The sequence below is a fragment of the Octopus bimaculoides genome, chromosome 8 (assembly GCF_046866305.1).
Source record: "Octopus bimaculoides isolate indiv1 chromosome 8, ASM4686630v1, whole genome shotgun sequence".
NCBI lineage: Eukaryota > Metazoa > Mollusca > Cephalopoda > Octopoda > Octopodidae > Octopus > Octopus bimaculoides.
In genome coordinates, this window is record NC_142935.1 from 62,890,692 (window position 1) to 62,905,508 (window position 14,817).

Consider the following 14,817-nt stretch of genomic DNA (forward strand, 5'->3'; position numbering starts at 1 on the left):
TATGGTGGGTTAGATTAAGGAGGATATGCTGGGTTAGGTCAAGGAGAATATGGTGGGTGGATTAAGGAGGATATAGTGGGTTGGATTAAAGAGAATATGGTGGGATGGATTAAAGAGAAAATGGTGGGATGGATTAAGGAGGATATGGTGTGTTGGACTAAGGAGAATTTGTATGTTGGATTAAAGAGAATTCTATAGGTTAGGTTTAGAATACTGAGGGTTGGATTATGAAGAATCTTGTGAATTAGATTAAAGAGATTTTCTTGTGTTGAGTTAAGGAGAATATTGCAGGCTGGATTGAAGAAAGTAGAATGGATTGGATTAAGGAAAATATGCTGAGTTGGATTAAGTTGGATTAGAACTCAATCAGTGACAGAGTATATGACAAAATTGGCTCTTTGAGTTACAAATATAGTCCATCTTGTACTATACAAGACTAAGTGGTTGAGTATTTCACAGACACATGTATCCTAAAGGTATGTGGCTTAGTGGTTAAGGTATTTGGCTCATGGTTGTAGGATCATAAGTTCAATTCCCAGCAGTGCATTGTGTCCTTGAGCAAGGCACTTTATTTCACGTTGCTCCAATCCACTCTGCTGGCATAAATGAGTAGTACCTTTAATTCAAAGGGTCAGCCTTGTCACATACTGTGTCATGCTGAATCTCCCTGAGAACTATATTAAGGGTACATGTGTCTGTGGAGCACTCAGCCAATTGTACATTAATTTCACAAGCAGGCTTGTTTCAGTGGAACCCTCATCGACCTTTGCAGACTGTTAGCCATGAAACTTGCTAGAAACTGTGCTGACCTCTGCTGGAAACCATTGACGTAGAGGAAACATTGTTTGTGTGATACATCTCCCTTGATGTAAATAAACATATTGTGCCCTGAATCAGAAGGAATGCTGATTACATTAGTTCAACAATTCTTATGAGATTATGAATGATTTTAATAAAGTGGGCTACAGCTGCTACCATACTTAGAGCATGTCACTGACCCTTTTTAAGGTCTTCATTGATTAGCTACCAAGTCAAGTGACCAACTCAAGTAACGCCATGCAACTAGATAATGATGGTGATGACGATGATGATGATGACGATGATGATGATGATGATGATGATGATGATGATGATATTGGTGATAACAGTGGTGGTGACAATGACAAAAACAGCAGCAGTGATGACGACGAGGTAATCATGATATTGATGATGATGATGATGATGATGATAGAAGTGAACAAGTTGATTATGATGATTATAATCATCATCATCAGAATGATCGAGTTCATATCATCATCATCATATCGTTTTATCCTTGTCATCATCATCATCATCAACACCATCATCATCATCATCATCATCAACACCATCACCATCACCATCATTATCATCACATCATCATCATCATCATCATCATCATCATCATCATCATCATCATCATCATTAACATCATCATCATTAACATCATCGTCATTTTCATAATCATGAAGATGATAAGCAGAAGCAGAAGCAGCACAAGAAGAAGAAGAAGGTGGTGGTGGTGGTGGTGGTGGTGGTGATAATGATGATGATGATGATGGTGGTGGTGGTGGTGGTGATGATGGTGATGATGGTGATGATGATGATGATGATGATGGTTGTGGTTGTAGTGATGACAACTATGATGAAGGAAACGAAGAAGACGAGCCAGATAACTTACATGTAGACAAAATCCATCATCAGAAAATGCTTCTAACCTTTTAACCAACTGTCAAACAACATCATACACCCCCCTTTCTCTCTCTTTCCCCCCTCTCTCTCACTCTCTCACTCTCTCTTTCACTCTTTATGTATACATTCATTTATATAATCTACCTCAAGTGTAGATGTGTGCCTCAGTGCATTTATATAAATAATGCAATTTGAGATGATGGCAAGAGTGTAATGTAGCATGACATGGATACAGAAGCATGCATAATATAGTCAGGTATGTATGTACCTACATACATATGTATGTATGTATATACACATGTATGTACATATATATGTGTAGGTAGGTATATATCTATATGTATGTTCATCTGTATGTACATATGCATGTATGTATATACACATGTATGTATAGTTAACACACTCAAACCCAGATATATATATGTATATGCATATATAATTATTCGTATATGTTTATGGGTGTTAAACTAGACAAACAAACTAGTATACACACACATTTGCACATATGTATATATATATATATATATATATATATATATATATATATATATATATATATATATATATATATATAGATAGATAGATAGATAGATATAGATATATATATACATATATATATATATAAATAATCATATATACATGTATATATCTATATGTGTGTGTGTATGTATGTATATAAATAATTATATATATATATATATATATATATATATGTTTGTATGCGCATATATATATATATATATATATATATATATATATATATATATATATATATATATATATATATATATATTCATGTACGTGTATATATTTGTTTGGTTAATGTGCATTTATCCATGATAGTACTGGTTGGAAAGGAGCTTATTTGAACCAATATGTTCATGCGCATACATGCATGCACACACACACACACACACACCCTCACACATAATTGTACCGAAAGCGATGCAGAAATAGACATAACATCTTTTATTAACTAACATAGGTTGCTCAAACTGTACCTGTCGGTAAAGTAACATTTCCTCAATACAAAAGTACTTAACAACATCGTCTGTATAGCTCAGAGGATCTCAAACTTTTTGGGCCACCGCCCCCATCATGGCCACATAATACCCTCAGCGCCCCCACCCCTATTTTTATGTATAAATGAAATATTTTATATTTTACTAATTCATATTCTTTTACTTGTTTCAGTCATTTGACTGTGGCCATGCTCAAGCACCGCCTTTAGACGAGCAAATCGACCCCAGGACTTATTCTTTGTAAGCCTAGTACTTACCCTGTTAGTCCCTTTTAGTCCCGCTAAATTTATGTTAGTCCCACTAATTTATGGGGACGTAAACACACCGGCATCGGTTGTCAAGCGATGTAGGGGGGACAAACACAGACACACAAACATACGCACACACACACAGACACACACACACACAGACACACACACACACAGACACACACATACATATACATATATGTATATACATATATACAACAGACTTCTTTCAGTTTCTGTCAACCAAATCCACTCACAAGCTTTGGTCAACCCAAGGCTATAGTAGAAGACACTTGCCCAAGGTGCCGCGCAGTGGGACTGAACCCAGAACCATGTGGTTGGTAAGCAAGCTACTTACCACACAGCCACTCCTGCGCCTATAAAAAGCAAAAGGTGTGGGATACAATGTAGGTGGGGGATAAACAGACACACAAACACACACACACACACATACACACATATATATATACATATATACGAAGGGCTACTTTCAGTTTCCGTCAACTAAATCCACTCACAAGGCTTTGGTTGGCCGAAGCTATAGTAGAAGACACTTGCCCAAAGTGCCACGCAGTAGGACTGAACCCGGAATCATGTGGTTAGTAAGCAAGCTACTTACCACACAGCCACTCCTATGCCTATATACAATGAATCATTTGATATTTAATATATTATCATCATCATCATCATCATCATCATCATCTATCTGTCTTTGTTAATGCATTTACCAATTGATAATCTGAGCACCTATTGTGAAAATTTCCAAATTTTACATGTACACAGTTCATGTGTCATAGCTAAAAGAATTTTGTGTCACTTTCCTGGAATGGAATGCAAAACGCTATTATGATATGGTCACACCAGATTTTTATCAATGGCACCAGCGGTTCAAAAAACCATCTACATATTTGTCGCCAAAACACTGCCCAGGATTGATAAGACAAATTTTTGAAAATGATTATAGAGATATGTATTTAGGGTTTCTACAAGAACAACTTAACCTCAACATTTCAACAAAGTATTTCAGGCCCCAGAGAAAGACAACGCCAATGCAGTACATATCTAAATTAGAAATACAAAACCTTATTTTAAATCTAAAAGAATACAAAAAAACTTTGTTGAGAAAAGTGAAACAAAATGAGGAAAGCAGGAGTGGTTGTATGGTAAGTAGCTTGCTTACGAACCACATGGTTCTGGGTTCAGTCCCACTGTGTGGCACCATGGGCAAGTGTTTTCTACTATAGTCTTGGGCCGACCAAAGCCTTGTGAGTGGATTTGGTAGACGGAAACTGAAAGAAGCCTGTCGTATATATGTATATATATATATATATATATATATATGTATATGTGTGTATATGTTTGTGTGTTTGTGTTTGTTCCCCCAACTTTGCCTGACAACCAATGCTGGTGTGTTTACGTCCCCGTAACTTAGCAGTTCGGCAAAAAAAGCCTGATAGAATAAGTACTAGGCATACAAAGAATAAGTCCTGGGGTCGATTTGCTCGACTAAAGGTGGTGCTTGAGCATGGCCACAGTCAAATGACTGAAACAAGTAAAAGAGTAAAGAGTAAAGCTTTAAAAATGTTAAGAATATTTTATGAAAGATGTTTCTCAATGGTCCTGGTTTCAACCTGGTAAATTACAGTCAGCCCATGCAAGTATGGCTGTGTGGGAAGAAGTTTGCCTCCCAACCACATGGTTCCGGGTTCAATCCCACCGTGTGGTACCGTGGGCAAGAGTTTTCTATTATAACCTCCGGCACATGCATATATATATAAATAAATTGATAGATAGATAGATAGATAGATAGACTGACAGACAGATTGACAGATAGCTACATACATATAGATACACACATACCAATAGATACACATATATATACATATATACATAAAGTGTATATAATCTATATACATATATATATATATATATATATATATATATATATATATATATATAAAAGATAATAAGAGTGAAAAAACTACAGATGGCTTGTGTTACATGGTTAAAGTATATATTTAAATTACGTCAGAAAAATGTTATAAAATCTTTTTGGTATATAAACATTGTATTTTGAGAAATAACTGGTTTCGTATTGTCTTTTCAAATTTCTCTACTTCATTGTAACGTGTTCGCTCCAGGAGTGAACACGTTACAATGAAGTAGGAGCGAACACGTTACAATGAAGTAGAGAAATTTGAAAAGACAACACGAAACCGGTTATTTCTCAAAATACAATGTTTATATACCAAAAAGATTTTATAACATTTTTCTGACGTAATTTAAATATATACTTTAACCATGTAACACAAGCCTTCTGTAGTTTTTTCACTCTTATTATCTTTTATACATCCAACCACGTGCTTTCACATACCAACTTTCTCACCTATATATATATATATATATATATATATACTAGCTTTCAATTTTTTTTCTTCACTCTAATTCTTATTATCCCCACTCTCACCCTCTCTATTCTCAGCACTTTCTCACCATAAACACACTCGCGCGCGCGCGCACACACACACACACACATCAACGTCTTCCCTCTCTTCAGAAGAAGAAGAAGAAGAAGAAAAGGAAGAAGAAGAAGAAGAAGAAGAAGAAGAAGAAGAAGAAGAAGAAGAAGAAGAAGAAAGAGAAGGAGAAGAAGAAGAAGGAGAAGAAGAAGAAGAAGAAGAAGAAGAAGAAGAAGAAGAAGAAGAAGAAGTAGAAGAAGAAGAAGAAGGAGAAGAAGAAGAAGAAGAAGAAGAAGAAGAAGAAAAGGATGAAGAAGAAGAAGAAGAAGAAAGAGAAGGAGAAGAAGAAGAAGAAGAAGAAAGAGAAGGAGAAGAAGAAGAAGGAGAAGAAGAAGAAGAAGAAGAAGAAGAAGAAGAAGAAGAAGAAGAAGAAGAAGTAGAAGAAGAAGAAGAAGGAGAAGAAGAAGAAGAAGAAGAAGAAGAAGAAGAAAAGGATGAAGAAGAAGAAGAAGAAGAAAGAGAAGGAGAAGAAGAAGAAGAAGGAGAAGAAGAAGAAGAAGAAGAAGAAGAAGTAGAAGAAGAAGAAGAAGGAGAAGGAGAAGAAGAAGAAGAAGAAGAAGAAGAAGAAGAAGAAGAGGAAGGAGAAGTAGAAGAAGAAGAAGAAGAGTTGCAGATGAATTTGAAGACATTTTACTTCATCAAAATCTATGTGGGCGGCAGGTTGAGGAGAGATGTTAGTGACAATTAGGGAGCAAGAGACACTGCTCATGTGTGTGTGTGTGTGTGTGTGTATGACTGAGTACGTGTGTGTGTGTGCGTGTGCAGCCCTGTGTGTGTGTGTACGCAGCCGTGTGTGTGTGTATGTGTGTGTCCATGTGTATGCATGTATGTGTGTGTGCATGTGATTGATAAATAGAAAGATAGATAGATGGATGCATGCATGGACAGACAGACAAATGGACAGATAGATGGACGGGTATTTGGATGAATGAATGGATAGATACATACATAAATAGATAAACAGACAGACAGGCAGGCAGACAGACAGACAGACAGATAGATAGGCAGGGATGTCCTCTTCTGTTTATGTGCTATCAAAGACTTCTGTGACAATAAATCATTTAAGGAGACCAGGAGATAGTATGGTCCTTTGTATTCATTCCATTTTTGAAGAGGTCCTCAAATTTGGAGCATTTGTTATACTACATAAAATAAGTAGGTTTCATCAGCTGGCAGAAAAATTATTGACCAACTTGTTGTTATCGACATATATTTCAAGTGAATATACATATGTACATACATGATCTAATACAGCTGAGTACTGAATACAATAAGCTCATCACACACACACATATAGATAGATAGATAGATAGATAGATAGATAGATAGATAGATAGATAGATTGATTGATTGATATTGAGAAACTGAGTCAATAGAGAAAAAAACACAAGGCTTGTAGATAAAATCATAAGCAGATTATCTATTTTCTTGCAGTTTTTACATATTTCATCAATACTTTTCACTTTTTTTCCTGAATTTCAATGAACCATGAGAAAAACAAGATGGCTATCTTATAAGTGTCAATTTTATCAGATTAAAAAATATATATATGCTCTAGAAACATGTTTGCATTAAGTACATTTTTATTGACAGTGGTGAAAGCTGTGATTATCAGTGGACAGAACAGTTACACACAAACACACACACACACACACACACGCACACACACACAAGCACTCACGTTATATACAGCAGGTATCTGTTTCTTCCACTCGCAAGGCTTTGGTTAGCTCAGAGCAACAGTAGAATCTAATCATCAGTATAGTATGGTCCAGATACATAAAAATAGTATGGTCAAGATACATAAAAATATCTTGACCATACTATACTGATGATCAGAACTTACATATTGTCGTAATAACTGTGAAATCAATTCGATATATAGTTCAGTCTGTTTTTAAGAGGCTAATTTGGAGAGTTGCATTTTCCTCGCGTTCGGTAAAAATGTGTTTATTATAGTAGTTTAGCGTGAGGCATTATTGTATAGTAATGCCCTTATATATATATAAATATAAATATATATATATAAGAAAAATTCAACCGTCACTAATTGTGACTAAGGGTGTCAAAGTACCTACATTGCTAGAAATAAGAGTTAAAAAAATACTCTTAATGCTGTAAGAAGAGCACAATATATATAAACAGACAGGGGAGTCAACCACCCCATGACTGTCTCTAGAATCAGCAGGCTAGACCTAATTTCGCCTATTCCAGAGACATCGTCAGTAGTGAGTGCTCAATTAGTCGATAGTTCAGCCAACCTCATCTGCCAGTGTATATATTTTTACCATAAAAATTTATGGCTGATTTAGCAAAATGCTAATGTGAATACTAAAACTTTATATAAACTGCTAGATGCAATGTAATACCTTACAGGAAAAATTTAATCATCACTAATTGTGACTAAAAGTACTAAAGCACCTACATTACTATAAATAAAAGTTAGTGTATATATATATATATATATATATATATATATATATATATATATATATATATATTGTGCGCTCCTTACAGCATCAAAAGTTTTTTAACTCTTATTCCTAGCAATGTTAGTGTTTCAACACCCTCTGTCACAATTAGTGACGATCAAATTTTTCCTTTATGCTTATATTAATTTTTCCTAGATGTTTATATTGATTTTTAGTATACACATTAGCATTTCGCTAAGTGAACCATAAATTTTTATTGTAAAAATATATATATACTGGCAGATGAGGTTGGCCAAACCATCGACCATTTGAGCAGTCACTACTGACAATGTCACTATGGAATAGGCAAAACTAGGCCTAGTCAGGTGATTCTAGAGGTGCTTCATGGGGCAGTTGACTGCCTGGTCAGTGTATATATATATTGTGTTCTTCTTAAATCATTAAATGTTATTTTAACTCTTATAACTAACAGTATAGGTGCTTTGGCACCCTTAGCCAGAATCAGTGACAACTAAATTTTCTCTTTCTCTCTCTCTCTCTCTCTCTCTCTCTCTCTCTCTCTCTCTCTCTCCTGTTCAGTAGTAGCCATTCATCTTCTTTCCTGAAAGACGTCTTTTTCTGTCATTCTACTTAATCGATGATGATGATGATGATGATGATGATGATGATGATGATGATGATGATGATGATGATGATGATGATGATGATGATGATGATGATGATGATGATGATGATGATGATGATGACAATGATGGCGGTGGTGGTGGTGGTGGTGGTGGTGCTGGTAGTGGTGGTTTTGGTGGTGGTGGTGGTGGTGTTGGTGGTGGTGGTGATGATGAATTTTTTTGTTTTTTTAGAATAATACAGAAACCAACAGATTTGCCAGTTCCATTTAAAAGGCTTCAATTTCCTGTGAGACTTAGCTTCGTCATGACCATCAAAACATCTCAAGAGCAATTAGTTAAAGTCATTGAGCCTGTCTTTTCACAAAACCAACTTAATCCAGGTACTTCAAGACAGTCTCTTCATCATAGCTCTATTGAACAAAACCAAGAATGTTGTTTTACCTTCTGGTGTCGAAGTAAGGAATTGTCCAAAAGATTTGTCCAACTTTGTTGAAAATAGACAAAGGTAGCATTTTTATTAGTAGCTGTGTGGTAAATAGCTTGCTTACCAGCCACATGGTTCCGAGTTCAGTCCCACTGCATGGCACCTTGGGCAAGTGCCTTCTACTATAGCCTCAGGCCGACCAATACCTTGTGAGTGGATTTGGTAGACGGAAACTGAAAGAAGCCCGTCATATATATATATATGTATGTATGTATGTATATGTTTGTGTGTTTGTGTTTGTCCCCCCAACATCGCTTGACAACCGATGCTGGTGTGTTTATGTTACCTCAATCCTTTCTATATTAACCAAAATGAAGTAGATTGACAAATTTATTTTTTGAACCAGTTGAAGACACACGAGATGTCGAAATATCGTTCACCAGATAACAAATGGCACTCTTCTTTTAATTTTGACTCTATATCTTCAGGAGGAGTTACCTCAATCCTTTCTATATTAACCAAAATGAAGTAGATTGACAAATTTATTTTTTGAACCAGTTGAAGACACACGAGATGTCGAAATATCGTTCACCAGATAACAAATGGCACTCTTCTTTTAATTTTGACTCTATATCTTCAGGAGGAGTTACCTCAATCCTTTCTATATTAATAATAATAATAATAATAATAATAATAATTGTCAGAGATCATGAAGAAATAAAATGCTTTCTAATTGATGTATCAATACCAGCAGATGACAACGTTTCCCGAAAAGAAATGGAGAAATTTTCAAAATACAAAGACCTGGAAATAGAGGTAACTCAATGTGGAATCTAAAAACAGAAACAATTCCTAACATAGTAGGTGCCTTAGGTATAATAAAAAAATATTCAGACAAATACATAACAAAAACACCAGGACTTACAAATATATATAGCATACAGAAAATTGCACTACTGGGCACTGCACACATCCTACGCAAAACACTTTCAATACAGTAACCATAAGAGCATCACAGCAAACCACAGCACATACCCAAGGCGCACAGAGCTGCACTCGGTAGTGAAGTGAAAGCACGTTATAAAAATAAAACTACTAGATAATAATAATAATAATAATAATAATAATAATAATGATAATAACTGGTTTCAAATTTTTGCCACAAGGGCAGCAATTTTGGAGAAGGGTACTTATTTTATCGACCCCGAAAGGATGAAAGGTAAAGTCGACCTTGGTGGAATTTGAACTCAGAACACAAAGACAGGTGTAATACTGCTAAGCATTTTGCCCAGTGTGCCAACAATTCTGCCAGCTCACCACCTTAAATGATAAACAATAATAATAATAATAATAACAACAACAATGGTAATAATAATAATAATAATAATAATAATAATAATAATAATAATAATAATGATAGTAATTTTGTCTCCTTTACTCTTTTATTCTTTCAATCATTTGACTGCAGCCATACTGGAGCACTGCCTTTAGTTGAGCAAATCGACCCCAGGACTTATTCTTTGTAAGCCTAGTATTTACTTTATTAGTCACTTTTGCTGAACCGCTAAGTTACGGGGACGTAAATACACCACTATCGGTTGTCAAGCGATGTTGGGGGGGGGGGGGGGGGGACAAACACAGACACACAAACATATACACACACACATACATATATATATATATATATATATATATATATATATATACATATATATATGATGGGGTTCTTTCAGTTTCCATCTATCAAATCCACTCACAAGGCTTTGGTTGGCCCGAGGCTATAGTAGAAGACACTTGCCCAAGGTGCCACGCAGTGGGACTGAACCCGGAACCATGTGGCTGGTAAGCAAGCTACTTACCACACAGCCACTCCTGCCCCTACAGGAGTGGCTGTCTGTGTTTTCATATACATACAGATATAGATGTGTGTGTGTGTGTGTGTGTGAGTGTATGAGTGTGTGTGTGTGTGTGTGTGTGTGTGTGTGTGTGTGTGTGTGTGTGTGTGTGTGTTGGAATGTTTACTCACATACATATTTATCTGTTATTTCAAGCTGCTCCAATATTGGCCCCATGGGCCTGAATTGTAAAAGTGCCTTTTATTCAAGGAACAACAACAGCAACAACAACAATACTTTTAACAACAACAACAACAAACACCTACCTGCAATGTTGTACTCTTAATGTACTTTTGGTGGGGGTCTCTGATCGTACTCACATATCCCTCCTCTTCTCTCTCATCATCTCCTGTAATCCTGTTTACGAATACTCACAGACTGTATTAAGAAGACTATACTTGAACTAGGGATTTCAAAACTAGGGAGTTCAAAAATAGGGAGTTTTTCAAGCTGGTTTGTAGGGAATTTTTCAAGGGAGTTTTTCTCACCACATTAATAGGTTTTTTTTTTGCTGTTTTTTTTATAGATGGGGAAGGAAGTTATAGGGACTTTGATTATTTTATTTATTTATTTATTTATTTATCTATTTGCAACAAGTTTTTAGGGAGTTTTACAGTATGTTCATAAAGGAAATTTTCACTAGGGAATTTTTAATAGATTTTTGTATAAAAGGAAGTCTTTTTTTTTTTTTTATATTTTTATAATGAGTTTATTGGAAAAGTTCTTGATGAATTTGTAGAATGTTTTTTCAGAAGGTTTATGAACTTTTTTTTTAAAAAAGATTGTAAGGAGTTTTACTCAGTTTTTTTTTTTCTTTTTTTTTTTTTATTAGATTATTTTGGAAGATTTTTTGGTAGATTTAAAAGTGATTTATTAAATTTATAGAAAGTATTTAAATCGATTTGAAAGGTATTCCTTACAAACACACTGCAATAATTTCTAAAGGTTTGTAAGGACCTTTTTTTACCTGGCTTCAACAAAGTTTTTGTTTGTTTTTTAATCAGTAGGGAGTTTCTTTTCTAGATTTCTAGACATTTTTTTCCCCCAGTAGGTCTAAACAAGGTTTTTAACACATTTCTGAATTTAAGGGGATCTTTTTTTGTTTTTTACAGTTATTTTCTTTAGCATATATTCAGGGGTTTTTGCAATCATGTTAACACAGACTTCATGATTTGTAGAAAGTTTTTCAGATATTTTCACAGAAATTTTTTTAAGGTTTATTCAGATATTTTCAGAAGGTTTGAAAAGGGGATGTTTCTTAAAGAATTTCTCTAATTTCTCTCATTATATCTTTTTTCCCTAATTCTATAATCACAAAATCTATAATTGCATTTTGTTCTTTGTTTTATAAAAGGGTGTCACAGATTTTTTCTAAGGGATTTTTAAATGATTTTAGGAAAGCTCAAAAGAGGTATTTTAAGGGCTTAAGTATCTCAAAGTCACATTTTATAATTCTTATTATATTGGCTTCAAAGAAATTCCATAACCTTAGAGTTTTTAACTTTTCAGCAATAATAAAGTGTTTGAACACAGTTTTAAGGGTACAGTCCTCTAGTTGTTGTTTTATTTATTTATTTATTTTTTTGTGTGTATGTGTTTGTTTGTTTTTTTACATGGAAGGAAATCCCATTATCTCCTTTGATGTTTTCAATTCAATCCAACACAATAGTCATTATTCTATTTCATTTATGAATGACACTAACATCCTTGAAAGGGGGGCATAAACCCCCCAAAACCTTCCGTTTTACACTCCACTTTATAATGATCCAAAGTTGCATGTGATTCCTATGGAAGAATTTCTCAAGCTTTAAAGAGATTCTTTAACTGCTTATAGAGTTTTCCGAAGATTTTCAGATATGGGAAAGTGTTTCAAACATATTTTTAAGGGTTCCTTTCACTGGCTCCCTTTTCCTTTTATTTATATATTTATATATTTTTAACCTTTAATTTTTTTTTTTTACAATGACACCTTCAAGAAAATCCCATTAGGTCCTTTGATATTTTCAATTCAATTCAATTATTAACATTTTGTTTCATTTACACTTACACATGACAGTAACGTCCTTGAGAAGGGCATAAATGCCTCTGCTTCACATTCCATGATAATATCCAAGACTGTGTGTGTTTCCTATGGAAGAATTTAATATATATTTTATTATACTATGGATTTCCTCTTCTCAGTGTAGCTGCAGTTGCTGTCGATGTTGAAATTGGCACTGAGGGTATTGTTGCTGTTGATGTAATAGCAGTAGTAGTGGTGGTGATGATTGTTGGTGTTGTTGTTGACGGTGGTGTTGGTGGTGTCGGTGGTGTTGTTGGCGGTGTCGTAGGTGTAGTCGGTGGTGTTGAAGGTGTCGTAAACAGATGATCGGTTTCGATGTGTCTCTCCTCTTTCGTCATCCCCATCTTCGACGCCTCGGCTGCCGCTGTTGCCACCACCACCTCCACCGTGCACGTTCTTGTTGTTGTCATCACAGTAACCTATTGTTGTTCTTGTTGCTGCTGCTGCTGCTACTGTTAAACCTATGAATTTTGCTGTTGTTGATTTTGTTGTTGTTGTTGTTGTTTCATTTCCCCTTCTCTTAGTCTTCTAGAACTTACTACTACGACCACTACTACTACTACTACCACCACCACCACCACCACCACTACTGATATTACCACGACTATCACCACCACCACCACCACTACAACTATTACTTCTGATACTATTACAACTACTACCACTACTATTACTACCACCACCACCACAACTACTACCACCCACCTCAACTACTACTGTTACTACTACTTCTACAACTGCTATTTCCACTATTACTATTACTACTATTGAAAGATGGTGATGTGTGAGTTGGGGGAGATTTAGCTGTTATTTCTAGCAGACCAAGAGACCATGTAGAGGTGGCTGTGGTCAATGTTGGTAGTTTAGTTGATAATGTTTGCTGCCAATAAATAATAATAATAATAATAATAATAATAATAATAATAATGTTGTTCACATTGCTGCTACATCTACTTCTAAGCTAATAATATTGTCAATTATTTCCCCTAGTTATCACTGGCTGAGTAAACCTTGGATCAAAGACATTCCAGTTTTATCATTTGTTTGCTTACATGTTTATTCTGGATATAGTGCATCTAATACTACATTATTCCATGCGTCCTTCTGTTCTTGGAATAACAAAATCTAATTTCAAAGTAATTTGGCTGCTATCTCTAGTAGGTCAAAAGCCTATATACAGGAATTCCTCTGACCTTGTTAATGTTGATTTTTTTTTCTTTTTTACAGTTTTCTGGATAATGTAATAGTGTTGCAATTACAGCTGTTATTATTGTTGTAGATATTGTTCATGTGGTTTTCGTTTTTTAGAATTCTACTCGTTAATATTCCCTGGCATGATAACGTTGCTATAACTTAATGAATGATGTTGCAATTGTTTTTATTGTGGCTGTTCTTCGCAGATATTTTCATTTTCCTTCTTCCTTATAATGATGTTTTAGTCAATAATGTTGTTCTTGTTGTTAATGTTATTTGGCATCATAATATTATCATCATCATCATCATCATCATTGCAATTCAATTTAATGAATGATATAGTTCTTAAATTTATTGTTTATCAGTGTTTTTTTTTGTTTTTCTTACAATATCGCCATTCTTAATAATATTGTTTTTACATCATAATGTTGATAATGCTGTAATGTAATGAATTATATTTCAATTGTTGGTGTTGTTTAACCCTAGGTCGTCTCAGATTGAGCAAACCAGACAGACCTTGAATCAAATAAAAAAAGAAAAATTCCTTCCAATCATATCCACAAAACTGCTTTCATTTTTGGATTCCTGGGAAAATTCTACCAGCAAAGAAACTGTTTTTAAGTTTAAAAAACAAATTCATTATCATTTTTTACTCCATTTTTGTTCGATTCATTTTCCTTAATGT

The 14,817-nt window shown here is 34.7% G+C and overlaps 1 protein-coding gene across 2 annotated transcripts in view; it reads right to left on the reverse strand.

Annotated features, from left to right (window-relative positions):
- Positions 1 to 13,103, reverse strand: part of LOC106883493 (uncharacterized) — a 379,952-nt gene extending 366,849 nt beyond the window's left edge. The window contains exon 1 of one of the 2 annotated variants that reach the window (XM_089356613.1): positions 11,143 to 13,103. The gene's annotated coding sequence lies outside the window, so the exon portion shown is untranslated. The remainder of the gene's footprint in view (positions 1 to 11,142) is intronic. The other variant, XM_089356599.1, reaches the window with a different exon arrangement.
- Between the last annotated feature and the right edge of the window lie 1,714 nt (positions 13,104 to 14,817).